The sequence below is a fragment of the Urocampus carinirostris genome, chromosome 19, assembly GCF_059441175.1.
Source record: "Urocampus carinirostris isolate Australia breed hairy pipefish chromosome 19, RoL_Ucar_1.0, whole genome shotgun sequence".
NCBI lineage: Eukaryota > Metazoa > Chordata > Actinopteri > Syngnathiformes > Syngnathidae > Urocampus > Urocampus carinirostris.
The window spans coordinates 11,952,349-11,973,187 of record NC_142367.1 but is presented as its reverse complement, the minus strand read 5'-3'; the positions used below and the strand labels follow the sequence as shown (position 1 = coordinate 11,973,187).

The 20,839-nt window shown below is 38.7% G+C and overlaps 1 long non-coding RNA gene across 1 annotated transcript; it reads left to right on the top strand.

The window, feature by feature from the left end:
- The first annotated feature begins 1,079 nt into the window (after positions 1–1,079).
- Positions 1,080–4,057, top strand: LOC148347345 (uncharacterized). Its single transcript, XR_015848179.1, has 2 exons — positions 1,080–1,650; positions 3,775–4,057. It is a non-coding gene; the product is annotated as an uncharacterized LOC148347345 (long non-coding RNA).
- Positions 4,058–20,839: the final 16,782 nt, after the last annotated feature.

Here is a 20,839-nt window from a genome sequence, read left to right as displayed (position 1 = left end):
AACAAATAATACATAGATGTTGCCAACATAGTAGTTTTATTTTTGTAGTATTTCTGCAGTAGTAATTATGTAGTATTTGTATAGTAAAATCTTTTTAATATAGCTGTGGTACTTTTGTAGTATTACTCTCGTTGTATTTTTGTGCTATTTTTCTAATATTTCTACAATACAATTATTGTAGAATTGCTAGAGTTTATGTAGTAGTACTGTACTTTTATTTTGTAGTATTTCTGCAGTAGTATTTCTGTAGTATTTTCTTATTTTGTAGTATTTTAACAATATATTTTTCTGTAGTATACCTGTCATATTTTTGTAGCATTACTGTGGTATGCTGTAATATTTGTCTGTAGAAGTATTTATTTAGTATCGCTATCATTAAATTTATGGAGAAGTATTTTTTATTTTAGTATTACCGTAGTCGTGTCTTTGTTGTATTTCTGTAGAATTATTCTTGTGCTTATTTTCATAGCAAAATGTAAAACATTTAAATGGAAAATCCTTTAACCCTAAAATTACAATTAATACGATAATTCATCATCAAAATTGTGCAGAATTTGGCATATTTTGATAGTAAAATGACCATGTATATATATTATTATCTATTTTATAAAGAATATGAAAAAATATATGGAATTAAAATTAGCAAAATGATCTTCGATCCACCATATTACAAGCTTAATATTTGTAACAAAATGAAACAATTAAGGACAATAACTAATTTCAACTGAAAATTTGAGACAAGGATTTTATAATTAAAATGAGCAAAAATTCCCATTTAAAAAAAAAGTACACATTTGAATTAGAGAATTAAAAATAGTAGGAAAAAGACTTAGTCTAACTGAAAATGAACAAAATTATCTATAATTTGCTGTACCAGCGTGTGGCCTTTGTACCGCAGTGTGCCCACTTCTGACTTAAAACGTCATTTCATTTTCATCTATCAGAAAATAAGAGTACCAATATCCTTCACTTCCTTTTGTTGGTGCGTCAGACGGAAGGTATTTAATAAAGTGGCAGCGCATCAATACAAAAGCGCGGATCTCTAATGAAATATACATAGACTCATTTTTAACACCTGTGCCTCCGCCGGCGCCTCTCGCATCTCAGGTTCTTATTCGCCTTTGCAAATCAGCAGAGGTCATTGGACGGCAAAAATGGAAATAAGCTGTTAAAAAATTCCGCCGCTATCACAGGACAACGCGATTAGATCCCGCGGGTTTATTTTTCTCGCCTCCGCAAGCACAAAGAAAAAAAAATAACATCCCCAACCCTCGGCGTGACCTTTACGCGCCGATGAATTTCGCTGGGCTTCAGCCATTAATTATACAGCTGTCTGATGATGTAAGATCCGGAGACTGCTGAGGATTTGCTGCAAAAGTTGGTTTTCGGCTAGAAGAAAGAAGGAAATGGGTCACACCAGTGCGCTGAGGTGTTTTTGTTGTCAGTGAAAGCGGAGCAATTAGACAAAGACGTGCACTAGCGCTGGGACGGCCGGATCCCTTTAGTTTCACAAAGGCAGAGTCTGTAAGACAGCTAGCGCCGTGTTTTGGAATGATTTTGCCGAGGGAGTAAGTACTCCTTGAAACAGGCACGTGGAATGAACTCTTCCTCCTCACCATTTGGGGGCATTGTTTTCATGAATTCACATAGGTAAATGTACATTTTTTTTGTTAGTCAACTGGAGAAAGTTGCATTCTTGTTACGTTTGCATGATGTTAGCTTCTTAGTGTTTCTTTTTAAAATAAATGAATCGTATTGTATTTTTATAATTTGTGATTGTCAATCAGGGTTGGGTAGGGTTACTTTAACTTGATTACTTTCAATTACTTTTGGATTACCCTAATACCAAATATGCTAATAAAAGACAAAAGAAACAAAATATGATTAAAATTATGACTCACAACATGTGGTAAGCTTTCTCTCCTGGCTTTGATCTCTTTGATCTCCGGCCAAACTAACATAAAATGCGACAGAAACAAAATGAAAATAAATCTTGCCAACATAATTTTTGCCGTTCCATGTGTTCCGTTACTCCCCAAGCCCGCACAAAATTTAGTCATTTAATTCATATTTAGTTTCTTTTGTCTTTTATTAGCATATTTGGTATTGGAGTAATACAAAAGTAATTGAAAGTAATCCAGTTAAAGTAACCCTACCCAACCCTGTTGTCAATCAGCTTAATGTAAAATGTTTTTTCTTACCTTTAGCGAACTGCTTTCGTTAGCTTGTTAATTGGTTGTGCAGTATCTCTTTTCATTTTCTAAATTCACCTGGTTTAAATGGTTAGTTTGTGAGTTTTTGGAAGACAGTAAGTTAGTCTCTTTATTTTTCAACCAACTAGTTTCTTTCAGTTAATGCTTTATTCACTTCGTAGTTGCTTGGTTAAAACATTTGTCTGCTAGTTTTTGTAAGGTGGATTGTTCAGTTTAATTTTTGGGTTAGGTAATCATTGATTTAGGTCAGCATCTCACAGGTTTGTCACTTCTTTAGTCCATTAATTAGTTATTTAGGTAAGTTTAATCATTCATTAGTTAGTTAGTTAGATAGTTAGATAGTTAGATAGTTAGTTAGTTTTCTTCACCTACAAACAAAAACATTATCTTTGTCAGTTAATTTGTTTGTTCTCTTGAACGATTCACATGTTAGTTAGTTAGTTAGTTAGTTAGTTAGTTTTCTTGAACTACAAATCAAACATTATTTTTGTTAGTTAGGTTGTTTTTTCTATTGAACTATTAACAATTTAGTTAGTTATCTAGTTATTGAGTTCCCGCCAACTATTCACAAGAAGTGAATGTCAGTTGATTTGTTCTCTCAAAGTCAGTCAGCCAGTTAGTTAGTTAGTTAGTTAGTTATTTATTTAGTTAGTTAGTTAGTTAGTTAGTCTGTGCTTTCACAGATATTGGCTTTTTTTTCAATTCTTGAATTCCTTCCTTTTTCCCTTTAGTTCATTACTTAGTTAAAACTATTTTGGGGGGCTGTTGGGTCTTTGCATTTTATTTTTAGGAATTTTGTCTTCTTTTACACTTCTTTACTAGTAACACGATTAGGCATCACCTTTTGTACTAAGGGATGAAACAGCGAATAATGTAATTTTTACCCTTTCGTTTTGTCACATATGCCGTTTTTCCACGCTGTCACTTTTGACGCATGTGCGACGGCTCACCTCAGCCGTAGACAAGTTGATGTCGACATCTGCCACACACACACCACGCATCAGTCGGTAAGCCACCAAATCTGTTCAGCATCGGGCCTCGTCATTGGCTGTCATCTTCATTTGGAGCTCGGCACATCCCAAAAAGACGCCGGTGGCAAAATACACTAAAAGGACCGTTGCATCTTCTTCGGGCCGGAAAATAGATGTGACCACCTCACTGTCTTCCAAATAGAGTAAATTTCCAGGGCAACATGGCTTTGATCTCACTTTTGCAAATGCACATTTTATCAAGCTCTCCCTGGTGAAATATATCCCTTTTAGCGGAAAGACCCTCCTCCCTCCCTCAACCCCCTACCCCAGCTCGGGGTGCCAAGCCTCTTATTGAAATTGCCATCTTATCAAACGCAATATCGCCGAGACATCACTTCACCAAAGAGTCGGTAATAAGTCTCGGTCAAGTGAGGTGCTTTTAGACGTCGGGGCTCCTCGGCATGCAATTGAGTCTTTTTTTTCTATTACTCAGATATTTGGGAGATAAACGTGACGTCTGGTCGACGCCGCGGGGAGACAACTGTCGGTGGAGCGTCGACGCTAATATCTATTCTTTTTTATCCTGGCAGAGAAATTGCTCTCAGCGGGAAACTCGTATCCATGCAAAGAGGAGACAAGTTCCGTCGAAGGGATCCTTTCAAGGGCGGCTGGGGAACCAGGCTTCTGTTGGAGGTTCACAGGTGTTGTTTCACCACCCCCGACACACAAAAGTGTGCCGAGAGACTCGTTCTGGTTTGCTGCAGGATATGGTCTAATTTGATATGGATTCACAAAAAAGGGAGCCATTATTGAGAATCTGTGCCAACCTTTCAGTGATTAAAACAGTAACTGTAATATTTTTGCTTTACAGGAGATGGCCACAGCTTTGTTTTTTTTTGTATTTTTTGTATTTTGTACTTTGAGAGGAGTGATACATAAAATTAAGCCTGTACGGTGACAAAATATGATTTATAACATTTTGAGAAAGAAAAATGCTGACATTTTAATGGACCCTTGAATAGAAAAAAATGAATAATTAAAAGTATTTTTTTTCAAGTTACAAAGAAATCAAAGACAAGTGAAAAAATAAATAAAGTATAAACGTAATGAATAAAAGAAAATTAAGGAAGAAAATGAAACAAAATACAACTGAAATAAAAATAACTAAAATATATAATCAATAATTTAAAAATAAATGAATACAAATAAAAATGAAAACAATAAAAGTCAAATTAAATGAGGGAAAAGACTCAATAAGACGAAAAAAAATGGTTGAAATAAAACCAATACAAAACACAAAAATCAATAAAAAATTCAACAACAACAAAAAAAGAGAAAAAACAAATCAAATTAAGTAAAAGCAAATATACATTATTTTAATAAGTAAAAATATATCAATAAAAGGAAGGTTGGTTGGTTGGTTGGTTGGTTGGTTGGTTGGTTGGTTGGTTGGTTCGTTCGTTAATTGGTTGGTTAGTTGGTTAATCTGTGTCAGAGACCAGAAACAGAGACAGGACCCACTTGCGTTTGTTTTTCTCAGTTTTATTTTAACGAGGAAAAGGCTTGCACCCACGATCCAGTGATCGTCGGTCACGGGTAGCAGATCGCTTGGAACGCAGAAGTGGTACTTCCGTGGCGAGCGAAGGCAGTGTCGAGAACGGGGGAAGAACAGATCGATAGCCGGGACGGTGGAGCAAAAACATAATCGAGTTCAGAAAAAGGGTCAGAGCTGGGAATCAAACAGGAATCAGGCCCGGAGAAAGTCAGGCAGGAGCTGAAGTTCGCAGACGGACTGACAATGGGAGACAGGAAAACAAGGGTTTAAAAAGAGATAAGCAGCCAATAAGCGTCCGAGGCAGTTGGCGCCAAAGGAGCCGATTCATGTGCCTCGCATCAGTAATCATGACAATCTGTTGGTTTGATCAATGTATTCCAAATATCTATCTTTCTTCATTTGGTTATGTAGTCAGTCAGTTAGGTCTTTAGATTCTGATTCTCTTAACACACATTTCATGGTTCTTAATCTTCCAATTGGTTGTCTAATTTTCCTTTCTGTATCAATTAGCCGGTAGTTTTATTTGTTATGTTTACTTGTTATGTTTAGCCTTAAAAAATGAATACAGAGAAGTTTTTGTGATTCAGTTTCAAGTCCAACTGAGAAATAAAATGAGCTTATAAAGAAAAGAAAAGAATGCCTGGAAAATGTCTGGAAAATGAAAGAAGAGTTTCGCACTTCTGCATGAATTAGTTTTCACACCGTTTTGGGGATTTTTGGATGTTCGTAAGAGTCTGGAAAATGCAGTAAAAGTGCAAATCCTTTATTTGAGTTGAAAAATACAAGATTTTTCGTCGCAGTAATACCCCCAAAACTGTATTTATAATCTTCGCGTTCATCACCTGCTATCCCTGACCCGGAAAATCGTACGTTTTGTAAGGTGCCCATCGCCGTGACCCCCAAGAGTGTAAAGTAACTCTAAAGTCAAGAGCCTGAAGTAACCGCAGATGTCGGACGTGGCATTATAATTGCCCCTCATCCGCCAAGCGTCCTACCCCATCTTAGTCACTTCTCAGAGCGGCTGTGACAGGTGCACGGCTCCTCCATGAATTATGGAACACTCCCGCGGGGCCAACGATGGTCCGAAATGCTGCAAAGGGCCCAGGCAGCCTTCATCGGCATGACACCCTTCATTCCATACAAATTCAAGTGACAGCGTGCTGTCCTTTGTTAGCCGGCTGCCAAGGTTGAAGTCTTCGCGATTCACCATTAAAAAAAACTCAGATATAAACCCATGAGTCGAGGGTCGGACGGAAGTGGAGGACTACTCCATCAAGGTTGAAGCTAAAGAAAATAACTCATGAACTCTTGTCGGAGGGTTGTGGTTACACTTGAGGCTCAGTGTTTGCTCATTTAGAGTTCGTAAATCCATCCATCCATTGTCTGCACCTCTTATCTTCAGTAGGGTTGCGGGGCGCTGGAGCCCAATCCTAGCGATCTTCAGGCATCTTCAGATCTGGTTGCCAGCCAGTTGCAGGGCACACAGAGACACACAACCATTTCCACACTCATTTATACCTAGGGACATTTTGGAGTCACTGATCAACCTGCAATTCGTGTTTTTCGAATGGGGAAAGAAAACGAAATTCCAAGAGGAAACCCACACAGTTACGGGGAGAATGTGCAAACTCCACACACAGAGGCCGGTAGCTAGATTTGAATCCGGAACCTCCTAACTGTGGGGCTACCCACAGAGCCACCACACTGTCCAAGTTCTTAAACATGCAAGGAAATAATTAGTGACATTAACCGTTGATCCAATTGACTTGCTAAGTATTGATCTTGGATCTTATCAGACAATAAAAAACTCAAGCCAAGATTATTAAAGATTTTCATGGAGTCTGAGGGGTGTTACTGTACATTCCAGGCAATAAGGTACACCAAAAACCCCAAATTGTCAGGGAGTTTAAAAATGTGCCGTATAATCCAATGCATTTTATATAGTGGGGAAAAAATGGAAATTCAAAGTTACAATTAAATGATACTGCATAAGGTAACTGTTTTGCCATTGAGAAATATAAAGAGTGGTCTTCAAGTGCATTATTGTCGTTAACATGCTTGTTGCAAATTCTCTTTGGTTGTTGCTTTGGACAGAAATTGTCCGTAAATACGAAAGGTGTTAGAATTACTTGAATGAAGATTTTTTTTTTTATTATGGTAACAAAGTCAAGTCATGTTTATTTGTATAGCTCTTTATCACAAGAAGTCCGAAAGGGCTGCACATACCACTATTACAGACTACAGACTTTTATTACACCATACCCTGATCTAAAACCTACATAAGGGCAAGGAAAAACTCAAAACCGCAGCATGAGGTTGTGTGTCACATGTTTGTCGCTAGTTTTTTGTACTTTGTATTTTATTTAATTTTTAGTTTTACGAGTAGTGTAATGGTTGACTACTTTGTCCGAATAAACAGCAACTGAAGAAAAGAAGTGTGGTAATTCAGGACGTCGTTGACTCGCTTTCAAGCTGGTGAAAAGGGGGATACTTTGGAATAAGGACAGATTGCAAACCATTTATGAAATAAATAAATCATTTTAGTGGTGAAACCAGACGTCATAATGGTAATTTATGTTCTATCCATCCATCCATTATCTGTACCACTTATCCTCAGTAGGGTCGCGGGGGGTGCTGGAGCCCATTCCAGCCATCTCCGGGCAGTGGGCAGGGGACACCCTGAACTGGTTGCCGGCCAGTCACAGGGCACACAGGGACAGACAATTCGATCGCTCATTCACACCTAGGGACAATTTGGACCGGCCAATTAACCCGACATGCATGTCTTTGGAATGTGGGAGGAAACCAGAGTGCCCGGAGGAAACCCACGCAAGCACGGGGAGAACATGCAAACTCCTCACAGGAAGGTTGGTAGCTGGATTTGAACCCATGACCTCAGAAGTGTGCAGAACACGCGCTAACCACTGCCCCGCTGTGCTGCCCTAATTTATGTTCTACGAAATTGATCATTTTAATTTCAATGTATTCATTTATTACTTATGCAACCCGTAAATCGGGCAGCGTCTGTATATCTAAATGGTAGCCCTTCGAGACAAAAATTAACTCTCAGTTTAAAAATATGTCGCCATATTTTATGTTACTATTGTACATTTCCTCTCTCTGATTCCAATCGTGTTAAAGGGCTCACAAAAATAAACGAAGGGCAATGGTAGCATCACAGAGGCTCAAAGACACGTTTGGTTACATGTGTTATGGTGGTTGGGCGTGCAGGCTTTGGAGGCGATTAAAAAGCTATTTGCGAAATGACTCTAGCAGGTAATTCACAAGGCAGTCATCAGAAACCCAGTTAGGGTCCAGGAGGGGCGCCTCGGAAATAAATGACGAAGGAAGATATTATATCAAATCGCTTGTGTGCAGAACATTCCCAGAGATTTTCAATCGCATTGCCTCACCCGGCAGGGAACGTGATGCTGAACTTGTACGTTCAATTGATCCCGTCCGTGCTCAAAACGTGATCAGAAATATATCACAAATTGAGAGAAGTGACTTCTTCTTTGAGCCGTGACCGTCGCGTACTTATTGCGTTGACTCGATGTGATTGTCTAACGTGTATTTGTGCTCGTACGTTGACCGGCGGCTCCGCTTCTGTTCTAATCTATTTCCATTCACGCCTTATTTGCTTCCATCTTTCATTCCAAGCTCCATTATCTTTGAAAATTGCCTCCCGCTGTTCCACGATATGAGACCCTAACAGACAGAATGGGCGGCGCTCGTAGCGCCCCGGATCATTTCGCGTGGTCACGTCCGATAACGAGTATGCCACTTTTAAATATATTTATTTATTTCAGTTTTGTCTCAGGGCTTGCGACCAGTTTGTAATTCAGCTGAAAACTTCAGTGGAGTTATTAAAAAGAAAGACTCAGCTCCAGCTAGCTACACAAGCTACATTTAACTCAAGATGATGAACAGGAAAGCGAGACCCATTCAATTTTTTTTGCAAAATAGAAAGTAAAGAAACTGGAGAACTGTCATGATTACAGATGTGATGCACCTGTGCCCGCTCCTTTGGCGCCAACTGCCTCGGACTCTGATTGGCTCCCTGTCACTATTTAAACCCACGTCCATCTGTCACCCGTTGTCAGTCTGTCTGCGAACCTAAGTTTACTCTATGCAAGCTTTTTTCAACCCTGACTCCCACCTGTTTTGCTCCCGTCTGTTTCCTGGCTTCGACCCGTTTTTTTTTTTTTTTATCCTGACCACGTCTACTCTCCTCTCCTGGCTGTCGACTCGTTTCCGATCCCAACCACGTTTTTTCCTCTCCTGTAACGGCTACTGACGCGTTTTGTCCATTCCCGACACTGCCATCGCTCGCCACGGAAGTCCCACTTACACGTTCAGAGCGACCTGCTTCCCGCGCCCAGCGTTCACCAGATCATGGGTGCAACCCTTTCCTTTCTTCCAATAAAACTGAAGGAAACGTAACGCAAGTGGGTCCTGTCTCCGTTCTGGTCAAGACAAGAACTTAATTTTAAATCCCTTGTTTTTTTTCAGTCTTCAAATAACCATAGATACTATTGATACAGTCAACATAACTCCAGTTAGCTTAAAATACAACCTATTAGATATAATACTCAAAATACTAACAAAGTTCCTTTTTTTGCTAGGAAAAATCACGTAACGTTTCTGCGTTTTTTTTCTTTCTTTCTGCATTTATATACAAACGCTCCCCAACTTATGAACATTCGACTTACAGATTCCGGCAGATCATTTTTTTCGGGATGTTGAAGAATATCCGGACATTGCTGTCAGTTAGATTTTGTATTGTGTGCACCTTTTTCCAAGTAGAGGACATTACTGTAGTGCCGGCGTGTGGTGGGGCTGTGAGAGGTCAGCATCCACCCTGAAGAAGAGCCGAGAATCGAACCTGTGACCTCTTGATCCCTCCTGAGCTACTGCCGTACACAAACTGGACAACATCTTATTAAAGCCCTCTTTTGGTTTTTCCTAATAATCACTGATACAGTCGAAAAAAAAGAAGAAAGAAATACATATAACTCAAGATGGTAACCTAGGAAGTAGGTGACAATTCATGTTTTTGCAGAGTAAAATCATAGAAGGTAGACAAACTACAGTACTTAAATTTAAATCCGCCGTTGTTATTGTTTTAATCTACAGATTGATAAATTGACAAAACAGTTAGCTAAAAACATTAGCTAAAAATAACTCAAAATGCCAACCAAAAAAGCAAGTGCCAATTTATGGGTTTTTTTTGTTTTGTTTGTTTTTTTTGCGAACAAAATCATAAAAGGTAGATGGACTAGAAAACTTAAGTCAAAATCCCATAACTCTAGCTAGCTAAAAACTCAAGATACATAGAACTCTAGACGCTGATCAAGAAAGGAAGCGGCTGTACATGTTTTTGTTTTTTGCTTGGTGAATTTTGTCAAGCAAACAAACAGAATAACTAGTATTTCTTCCTAGTGTATAAATAGCAATTGATAAGAGTGACAAAACTCCAACTAGCAAAAACCATAAGCAACTTATAACCCAAATGCTAACCAAGAAAGCCATTGACCATTCTTGCTTTTTTGCAAAGTAAACGGCACACAAACCTGAAAACTTGAGTTTAAATCTCTTTTTTTGTAGACAAATGACCATTGACATAGTCGACAGAACTCTAGCTAGCTAAAAACAAAAGGTGCTAGTTGCTAACCATAATAGTAAGCGACCATTCATATTTTTCTTTTTTTTTCTAGCTTTATTCAAACTGGAGAACTTAAGTTTACAGCATACTTCTACAAAATCACACAAATTAATAAAACACATAAAAAGCTAACACAACTTACAACTACAGCTAGCTAAAAACATGACAAACATCTTTTTTCATAAAATCTTTGCCAACCTGTTTGAAATGTTAATGCATTTGTGATCGTCTTCCAAGAAAGAATTGAACTCCAGTCAACAGCCAATGAGCAAACTCTCCAAAGTATCTAAGATGAGTAGCGACGGTTAGCTTATAGCTAATTGCTTGAACTCTCGGAGCAATTGGCAGCGCTCAGTTTTGAGTATCTCTCTCAAAGCCCTGAGGCTACTCATCTTCTTCTTCTTCTTGCCTGAGCCAATTGAAACAGCTGCAACTTATACCTTTGACTTTTCTTAATTTTTTTTTTCTCAGTAGCTCACTTTAGGCTTTTAAGGTGGGGTCAAACAAGCTGGCTGGCTTTCATTGGCATGTGGACCGCTCTAAAATTGTGATATCGACTGATTAGAACAAGTAATTTATTGGGAGTAATAGAATTCTTTTGAGCACTTTAAGTAGCAGTCCACTTACATTGGTCACCGGTAATTGAGGAAAACCCTTGAGATATTTTTGGGAGGCGGTACAGTAGACCCCCTGGATAAGGTTACTCCGTCTTTCACTCGAGGGTGTGGAATAAGATGTTTTTAGCCCCTCTTTATGTCATGTTCCCCACTATAAGTAATCAATTATTTTACTGGCCATACAAATTTGATTCAAACTTTGCGGAGTTTGTGCGTCTGATATGTTATGCCACTAAGATGCCTTCCCGGCATTAGTTGATGTCATATAAGATGCTCCTCTGCTATTGGTGATGCTAATATGCTATTGGCTGAACTACCTCCCACAATGCTCCCTTCCTCACCCTCCATTTAGTTCTGAATTATGTGTAAAAACAATGTTAAGCTATTGATCTCACGGCTAGCATTGATGCTAAAGGGGAAAGCAAAAATATGATAAGCAAGGAAACAAAGCTTGCAATTATCAAAAAATACAAATAAGGCACACAAATGGCAACACTACTAAATAAGCCCTGACCAATCGATATTTGATACTGTTATTGAAAATAAGGAATTGATTAAAGCGAGTAAATCTTCTGAGGGCATGTAAATCCTCACTATTGCAAGTTTTTAAATCATCTTAATCCACCGTCGCCGTCTTCTACCCAAATATGCATCCACCCGCTACACCTCCATACCACTTCAAGTCATCTCTACACCAAAGGTAGATCAAAATGAACTTTTCCTTTACATTTGTTTGTAATATATTACACATAAGTAATACTTACTTATATTATTTTCTTACAACAATGTTTTTTTATCTATGGTTCGCGGTTCATGGAACCCTTAACCATCGTGGTTGCTGTGGCATTACTTCCTGTGGTGTGTCTTGGGCAAGCAGAGCCTGGCGGGAGGATGTTTTGTTTAGTGATTTTCTCCCTCAGATGAAAAAGACAGTACTGGTTTCCTTTGTTACCAGTAGCAGGAGAGGCCTGTATATGAATCAGATACAGCACCTTCGTCATCTGGTCGCCCTTATTTTTTATTTTATTTTTACTTTAAATCACTGAAGAAAAACTATTTTGTTTCCAAATTTCAAGCATCACATTGTACAAATAGGCATTAGCCGGAGGTAATTACTATAGGTTTCAGTCCCCGACTATACGGCAATTTCATTTTGCAGTCCCCACCTCAGAACGGATCAATGTTGTATCCTGGAGGTCTATGGTACAAATGGAAGAGTGTTAAAGATTACTACTATAAGTTAAAAACCAATAAACAGAAAACTAAATCCTCACGCATATTAACAGCGAACTTCCTAAAAATTAAAATCAACCTGATAAAATTCTCACGACTATATTATCAAGGGACGAAACAAAAACACGTTGCTTGTTTCAAGGTGAATCTTTAATAACTTTGAAGCATTGGAATTCCATCGCGGCGCCATCGTCGATAACAGAGCAATGGCTGCCGTGTTATCGTCCGAACCGCAGATTAATTCACGGCGTGTTCATTATCGTGGCTATCTTCCTCCTCTCCTTGCTCGCTATCGTCTTTCACGATAAGTCCGTAATTGCATTAGCGGTGACAAAAGAAGGATGGACATGCGCGCTTGCGTGTTTTGCGAGTCTGTTCGGTAATTGAATTTTAATTGTTTTGGCGGGGGGCAACGAAGCCGTGTAAATAAGAAAGAGCACGAGAGCCGAGCGTCTTTGACGGGTTATTACTCAAAATTACTCCTTGCCGTAGTGAATTATTGTAACAAACTCTGGGAAATGCAAAGAATTGTTGACTTGTTTTTTTTTCTGCCAGGTATAGATGAAATCAAAGAGGTAAATTATGGAATGTTTGTATGTGAAATAGTTATAAAAAAGTAGAACTCAATGTTACACTTGTTGCTGTGAACATTAAACGCTTGCAATGAAGAAATACATTAAATACTACGATGGTGCTTCTAATGCCAGGGTTGGTCTATTTGTGGTCACTGTTTGCATCATTGTATTGGTCTTGTTTTAAATCATTGTTTTCGTCTGATGATTGAATACTTGCAATGAAGAAGAGCTTTGCATTCCCAGACTGTACTTGTCAAGCTGAAGTTGTTCTATTTTAATCATTGTACGATTGCAATGAAGAAATACTATACATTTCCAGACACTGCTTTATTTTGCCGTGGTTGTTCTATTTGAGGTCACTGCTTGCATCATTTTGTTGGTTTTGTCGTAAATCGTCTGTTTCATCTGATTGTTAAATACTTGCAATGAAGAAGTGTTTTGCATTCCCAGACTGTGCTTTTAATACCAAGCTTGTTCTATTTTGATCATTGTACGGTTGCAATGAAAAAATACTTTCCATTCCCAGACGGTGCTTCTTATGCCAGGGTTGTTCTATTTGTGGTTACTGTTTGGATCATTGTGGTGGTCTTGATGTAAATCGTCTTTTCCGTCTAATCATAGAATACTTGCAATGAAGGAGTGCTTTGCATTCCCAGACAATACTTGTCATCTCAAAGTTTTGCTATTTCAATCATTGAAGGCTTGCAATGAAGAGATGTTTTGAATTCCCAGATGGTGCTCTGTAATGCCAGGGTTGTTCTATTTAAGGCCATTATTTGCATCATTTTGTTGGTTTTGCCGTAAATTCTCTTGTTCATCTGATTGTTAAATACTTGTAGTGCAGAAGTGTTTTGCAGTCCCCAAAATGTACTTTTAATTCGTAGCTGGTTCTATTTGGATCATTGCACGGTTGCAATGGAGAAATACGATACATTCCCAGACGGTTCTTCTTATGCCAGGGTTGTTCTTTTAATGCTAATTATTTGCATGATTGTGTTTGGTATTGTTGTAAATTGTCCTTTTCGTGTGATCATTGAATACTTGCAATGAAGAAGTGCTTTGCATTCCCAGACAATGCTTGTAATGCCAAAGTTGTTCTATTTCATTCATTGAAGGCTTGCAATGAAGACATTCTTTGAATTCCCAAAGAGAGGTATTGCCAGGGTTGTTCTGTTTGTGGTCACTGTTTGCATCATTTAGTTGGTTTTGTCGTAAATTTTCGTTTTCTGAATGAATGAAAACTTTTATTTCGAACATAAAAATAAAAACAGGACAAAAACAATGAGCCAACAACAAAATAATGTCACATAACATGTTCGAAAAGGGGTAGTCAGAAGCAGATGCTTATTTTTCCTACCCCTTTATCTTCCCTATTAAATACATTTTACTTACTACTTTAAGTAGTTACTACTTCAACATGTTCATTGGATTTTGGCTGGTACGATGAGCAGATCCTTTGAAGGCTTTATTTACCATGAATGAATCCGACAATGGCTGCAGGCAGTTAATGAGTGCAAAGAGTAAACGAGCTTCCAATTACTTTTATAATAACAACACAATCCAAAGGTTTCACGAATGTCTTTAATGCCATATACATAAAAAGCCAATTACAATAAAATAATAATTATAATAATAAAAATATTAATATGTATATACAAAAAGAAAAACCTATGTTCATGTAGTCTGTGTTGTATATGCACATCAAGGTGGGGCTGAGTAATAAAGTGGGTTGTCCTAGTTAGACGATCGGTAGAGGGTTCTGATGATACATGACAGCTCTGGGAAAAAAACTGTCTCCGGATCTGTTTGTGGTGGCGTGTACAAAGTGGCTGAGATCCATGGCGATGGCCTTTGCCCTCCTCAAGACTCGCCCCGCATACATGGATTCCAAGTCAGGGGGGTGGGGGGCTTCAGTCCTAACCACCTGTGTCAGTGGTTTCCTCTCCTTTTCCATGCTGCTGCCTTACCACAAGGTCACGTTGAGGCAGAGGATACTCTCAATTTCTGCTCTGTAAAGGTTAAGGAGCCGCTGAGGGAACAGACCAGCCCGTTTAAGTTTCCTGAGAAAGAAGATAAACTCAAACGAAACATACATAGGGTAGAACAAAACTTAACATAACAGGCTCATGTTGCTTTATATACGGTTTGTGAAATGTTCAAAATAAGAGCCTTCAAGTTTTGGTTACAGAATATTCCTGCCACAAATGAGCTACAGGACCATGGCTGTAGAAATATAACAAGTGCAAGTAGTAAGGTGGCTGACCATTTATTTTATCCAAAAGGGGCAGGAATTTGAGGAAAACAAAAACCTTAATGCTGAAAGTGCAGTCCTGCAGATGAGTCAAAATGAAACTGAAAAGGTAAACTGAATTGGAAAATCCATGAACAAGGAGACTTTTGTTCAAACAGATTCTAACAGGAACTGATATGGCGATACCAAGGCCACGTCCCGCTACAGAAGAATACAAGTGAAATATTAGGACTTAATATAGGCTGTGACACTAGGAAAAATATAACATATAAAGAACAAGCAATACTTAATAAACTCTCATTCGTATCTCCGGTTTCCAAAGAGTTTGAGGCTAGTTTATTTGGAGTTTATTAGTAAGCTTCCCAATCAAATCTAGGCATGAAGAGCAAAATATGCCGTAAAACGATAAACTCCACGAGCAAAATTAAAAATAGTTTCTCGCGCCATGATTCCAAAGGGCCCCGCAGCCACACTGGCGCTTAATTAGGGTATTTAAAGGAACTTATCTCATCGTATGATACCACCCGTTGCCCTAAGAATTCATATTAGCATCTTTCGCCGTTGCGTTTTCGCCTAATTACTGGCGACAAAGAGCAGCTGGAAGGTACGCGGGTATTAAAGGGGAGTAATGACCCGAGTGAAATGAAAACAGCAAGTGAGATATTGAAACGGCGGCGATAATGAATAAGCCATCAGCCCGATAGAATTTAATCTCTTGGTCACAAAAATTGGGAGGGTTTAGGCTTTTTTTTCTCCAGCGTGTTGCAATAATATTGGAAACTTTGTGGGGTATCTGCCAATGTTCCCTGTAATTTTCCACGGGTCTGAGCGTTCACACAAATCGGTGAGCAACGCTTGGAACAACAGTGAGCAAGTCAAGTCAAGTCAAGTCATTTTTATTTGTATAGCCCTTAATCACAATTAGTCTCTAAGGGCTTCACAAGTTATTACATATAAGAAGATTAGGTTACTCGTATGCTATAGAGTAGAAGTGAGTTTTAAGCCTAGATTTAAACATTTCCACCGAGGTTGCAGATCGGATATCAGGGGGAAGAGCATTCCACAACACCGGTGCCCGGATGGAGAACGCTCTCGAACCAGCGGAACACTTCTTGGCTCTTGGGATCACCAGGAGACCGGCGCTCTCGGAACGAAGGCTTCGGGCCGGGACATAAGGGCAGATCAGATCTGAAAGATACGAGGGGGAAAGTCCATGTATGATTTTGTATAGTAGTAGGAGAACCTTAAAATCGCATCTTAGGCTAACAGGGAGCCAATGCAGGTTAGCCAAAATTGGGGTGATGTGATCATACTTTTTTGTCCTTGTTAAAAGCCTCGCTGCAGCATTTTGTACCAGCTGAAGACTCTTGAGTCTGGTCATCGGAAGACCGGAAAGTAGTGCATTACAGTAGTCGAGACGGGAGGTAACAAACGCATGAATTATGATTTCCGCATCCGACTGAGAAAGTATAGGACGAATTTTAGCAATGTTACGGAGATGGAAGAAAGCGGTTCTAGTAATTTTCTTCACATGTGTTTGAAAGGACAGATCAGGGTCGAAAATGACACCTAAATTTTTAAGTGAGTCACTCTGTGTGATGTGGCAATTGTCCAAGTTCACTGCGGTTTTAGAGAATAAGTCACGGGACTTAGAAGGACCAATTACTAACATCTCAGTCTTTTCAGGGTTAAGACGCAGGAAATTGAGTGACATCCACTCTTTTATCTCAGTGAGGCAGGCCTCCAAAGTTCCACAGTTTAGTGTGGTAGATTCCTCCATCGGGAGATAGAGTTGAGTGTCATCTGCGTAACAATGGAAACTGATGTTATACTTGCGAATAATATCACCTAGTGGAAGCATATAAATGCTGAAGAGAAGGGGGCCAAGCACTGAACCCTGCGGAACACCACAAGTTACACTAAATGGCTCAGATGTCAATTCGCCATATTTAACGCAGTGTGTCCTATCTGAGAGGTAAGATCTGAACCATAATAGGACGTTTCCTGAGAGACCAATCCATTTTTCCAACCGTTCTAGCAAGATAATATGGTCCACTGTGTCAAATGCAGCACTAATGTCCAGCAGCAGCAAAAGTGATGATGCGCCCGAGTCCATTGCCCGTAGGAGATCATTGGTTACCTTTATCAGAGCTGTCTCAGTAGAGTGGTTAGCCCTGAATCCTGATTGCATCGATTCAAAGAGATTGTTATCGGACATGAAATCATTCAGCTGCTGTGCCACTACTTTTTCAAGTATTTTAGAAAGAAACGGTAGGTTTGACACAGGTCTATAATTACATAAGTTTTCTGGATCTAGGTTGGGTCGTTTCAGTGTGGGTTTAATGACAGCGGACTTAAAAGCAGCTGGAACTACACCAGAGGCGAGTGATATGTTTAAAATATTTAGAACTGAAGGTGCAAGAACGCCAAAGAGACCTTTAATAAGTGAACCTGGAAGTGGGTCGAACTGGCAAGTCGTCGGTTTGGCAGTATTCACCATCTGTTTAAGATTTTCGAGTGACAGTTCACTAAAATGGGACCAAGTCCCTGGACAGCCACCATGTCGTGCATCTAGGGATTTGAGTGCTTTATTATGTGTTGAATTAATATTGTCTTTAGCAATTTCTTCCTGTATGCTCTGGATCTTCTTAGTAAAGAAGACCATTATGTCGTGAGCAGAATGGGTGGAGCTATCTGGGATAGTCTGTTGCCTTGTAAGTGATGCTACAGTGTCAAAAAGGGCCTTGGGATTGTTCTTTTGTGACGCAATCACTTTCGAAAGGTAGGCTGATTTTGCAGAGGCCAGGGCCGCTTTATACTTCAACAAACTATCACACCAGATTTGATGGAAAACTTCAAGCTTGGTAGCGCGCCATTTTCTTTCAGATTTCCTGCATTCTCGTTTAAGGGATCTAGTTTCATCATTAAACCAAGGTGTGCGTCTTTTAGGTCGTAATTTATGCCGGATGGGCGCAACTAAATCCAGGGCATTGGCCAGGCAACCATAATCCCAGGTGTGGCAAGATAATTAATGATCAAACATGTCCAAAACTTGACATCAAAGTACATTTTGCTGAGTTTACGGCAATGCAAAATGATTTTTCTCTTTTGAATGAATTGACTCATGTACTATTGCAAAGGTTGTACGGCCTACAAACGTCGTTTGTTCTTACAATTCTTTCACAAGATATCCATTTCCTGATATATTTTGTCGCATAATATTAACATTTTTGGGGGCTTATTTAGTCGGTTGTAAGATACAGAACTGTATTTAGTCACATTTTTTAGTGGAAGTACAATGTTGGCAATAAGATTCACTTGAGATAAATGCAAATTATTTGAATGCAACACATACTTTTTCTTCTTTTTTCCGTGTTTTTTTTTACTTTTTTTTTAATTCCTTAAAAAAAAATCTCATTGTGTTTATTTTTTCTGAGCTGTTACTTTTTTCTTTTTGTTCTATATTTACTTTTTTCCTACATTTCTTTCTTTTCTTTTTTTCTGGCTTTTTTCTAAATTTTTCCTTCTTTTTTCTCTTCCATTTGTTTCTTTTTTTTTCTCAGCTTTTCACTACTTTTTCATTTTTGTATTTTTTTCTTTTTTGTTCTATTCACCCCTTCCTTTAAGTCATTTCGTGCATAATTTTACATAATATTTGGTCATGTTGGGATTAAAGAAGCGAAAACAACCTGAAGAGCCGTTTTGGACCCGAAAGAGCCGGTTCCTTTTAGTGAGCCGAGCCAAAGAAGCAAACTACTAACTTTACTCAACTTTGTGCTACTTCGACTCGACTTCAAAATACCGCATTTATGACACAACGTCAGGGGAACTCGTGTATTTCTACCTTCATGCACTGTAACTTTGACTTAAGTCGCTTCTTAAATAGTAATTTTGAGCCCTCATTTTTGTGCACCGGCTAGATTTTCTTGTGCGCTGAGAATGTGCGAGCAGTGCGCAATTGCGCACACGCGCAGCTTAGAGGGAACACTGGTATCTGCTGTTGTAGCAAAAAAAAATGCCAGATAACTAGCAAAATTAATAAGAAAACTCCGAAAAATTAGTTAACTAAAACATTTGTGGTAAACTTGGTTGTGCAAAAACATTCAGGCATGTGAGAGGAAGAGACATACCGTGTATGTTCGCCAATTTCTTGGACAGGCCTCATAATGGCTAATAATAAGATCTCCAACCTACCTGAGCAGTGTCCACAAAGACTTCTTTCATCGCTAGCTGATTTCCATTCCAGAGGGCGTCGGACCAACTTTTACCATGCGTAACTTTACACTAGCTAGCTAGAAAGCTTAACACAGAACCAAACTAGAAATAAGATTTGCCCAAACCTAAGAGGAGACTGGCGTTGCAAAACTTTAAGAAGTAAGAGAGAGGCTGAGTGTGTACGCCATCTTTTTTTTCTGAGAGACAATTGTCCATTGACTGGCTCCATTGTTACTAATAAAAAACCTCATTTCAATTTTCTTGAGATGAGTCAGCGAAGCCTTCTTTCATCTCCAGCTGATTTCGGACCAACTTTTGCCATGCTTTACCTTATAATCCACGAGCTAGCTAGCAAACTAAAGACAACCCCACAATAAAGATCTGATTTATTGAAACTGTTTTTTGCAACAAATTATCTCTAAAATTGAGCGGGGAAATGATTTACTACTACATTTATGTGATGATAAAAAAAGCTGAAATATTGAAGCCAGTAAACTAGTCATGATGAAAAATATAGTTACAAAGGCAGGGCCTCACAAACGAATGACTCATTTCTTCGAAGAATTTATATTTAAAAACAAGAAATGCAATTTACAATTCAAACTGCAAACTCCAGCTTCCCAGAAATGTCTAAAACCTTTTTTCAGTGCTGTCATCGCTTGTAGCAATGAAATATTGAGCAAACGGTAGGAAATCACAAAAGAGCTCCATTTTCTTAGACAGCTGCAAATGAGTTTATTTGTTTGCCTTTTACCCAAATGTGCTATTGAATTTTTTCCCCGTCCATCTCGATCTGCATTTACCAAATTGGAAGCAAAATGTTTCCAGGAGAATAACAAGTGCACTTTTCTGATTTGTGTTGGTAAGTCATCATCGTTAAGATATATATATAGAAAAAAAAAAACGTTTTAAATCCAAGTCTAGCTGGGTTGGTTCACTCGTCTAGGCATCAAATGTTTGTTTAAAAATAACACCAGTGACTCTGGGAAGTTCTGCTTTGTAAATCCACAGTGTCACCTAACGAAAACTAATCGTATTGCATTCCTTTCGTGTCTTGTGTCGCTATGCTTATGAAAATAAATTCAAATCATAATTTAAAACCTATACCCAGTTATATTTTCGACCCTGGCGTGATAGTGGTACGTTACTGTCCTCTACTGGCCCAAAGTATTGCAAGCTTTCCAGGGGGGGGGGGAAATTGCACATCCGTGCACTTAAGATAACTTCATAAAATATTTCGGTCTTTCATTTCAAATGTATTTCTAACTGAAGCATAACTGTTACAGTATAAGTTACATTAGGAAACACGTGTATTTTCTCAAAAAAATAAAAAATTAAGTGCAGTAACCATGGAAACGGATCCTTAATCTCAAATGTTAACAACCAGGGCTCAAAAGGACTTTTTGAAATTCAAATTATGGACAACACTCACAAAGTATACAAAATGTAGCCTGTATGTGCATACAATATTATAAATAGCTATAAGAAAACTCATTTCAACAATGAGGGGGGAAATCGTGAACTATTTTGTCCCTACGCTCTTG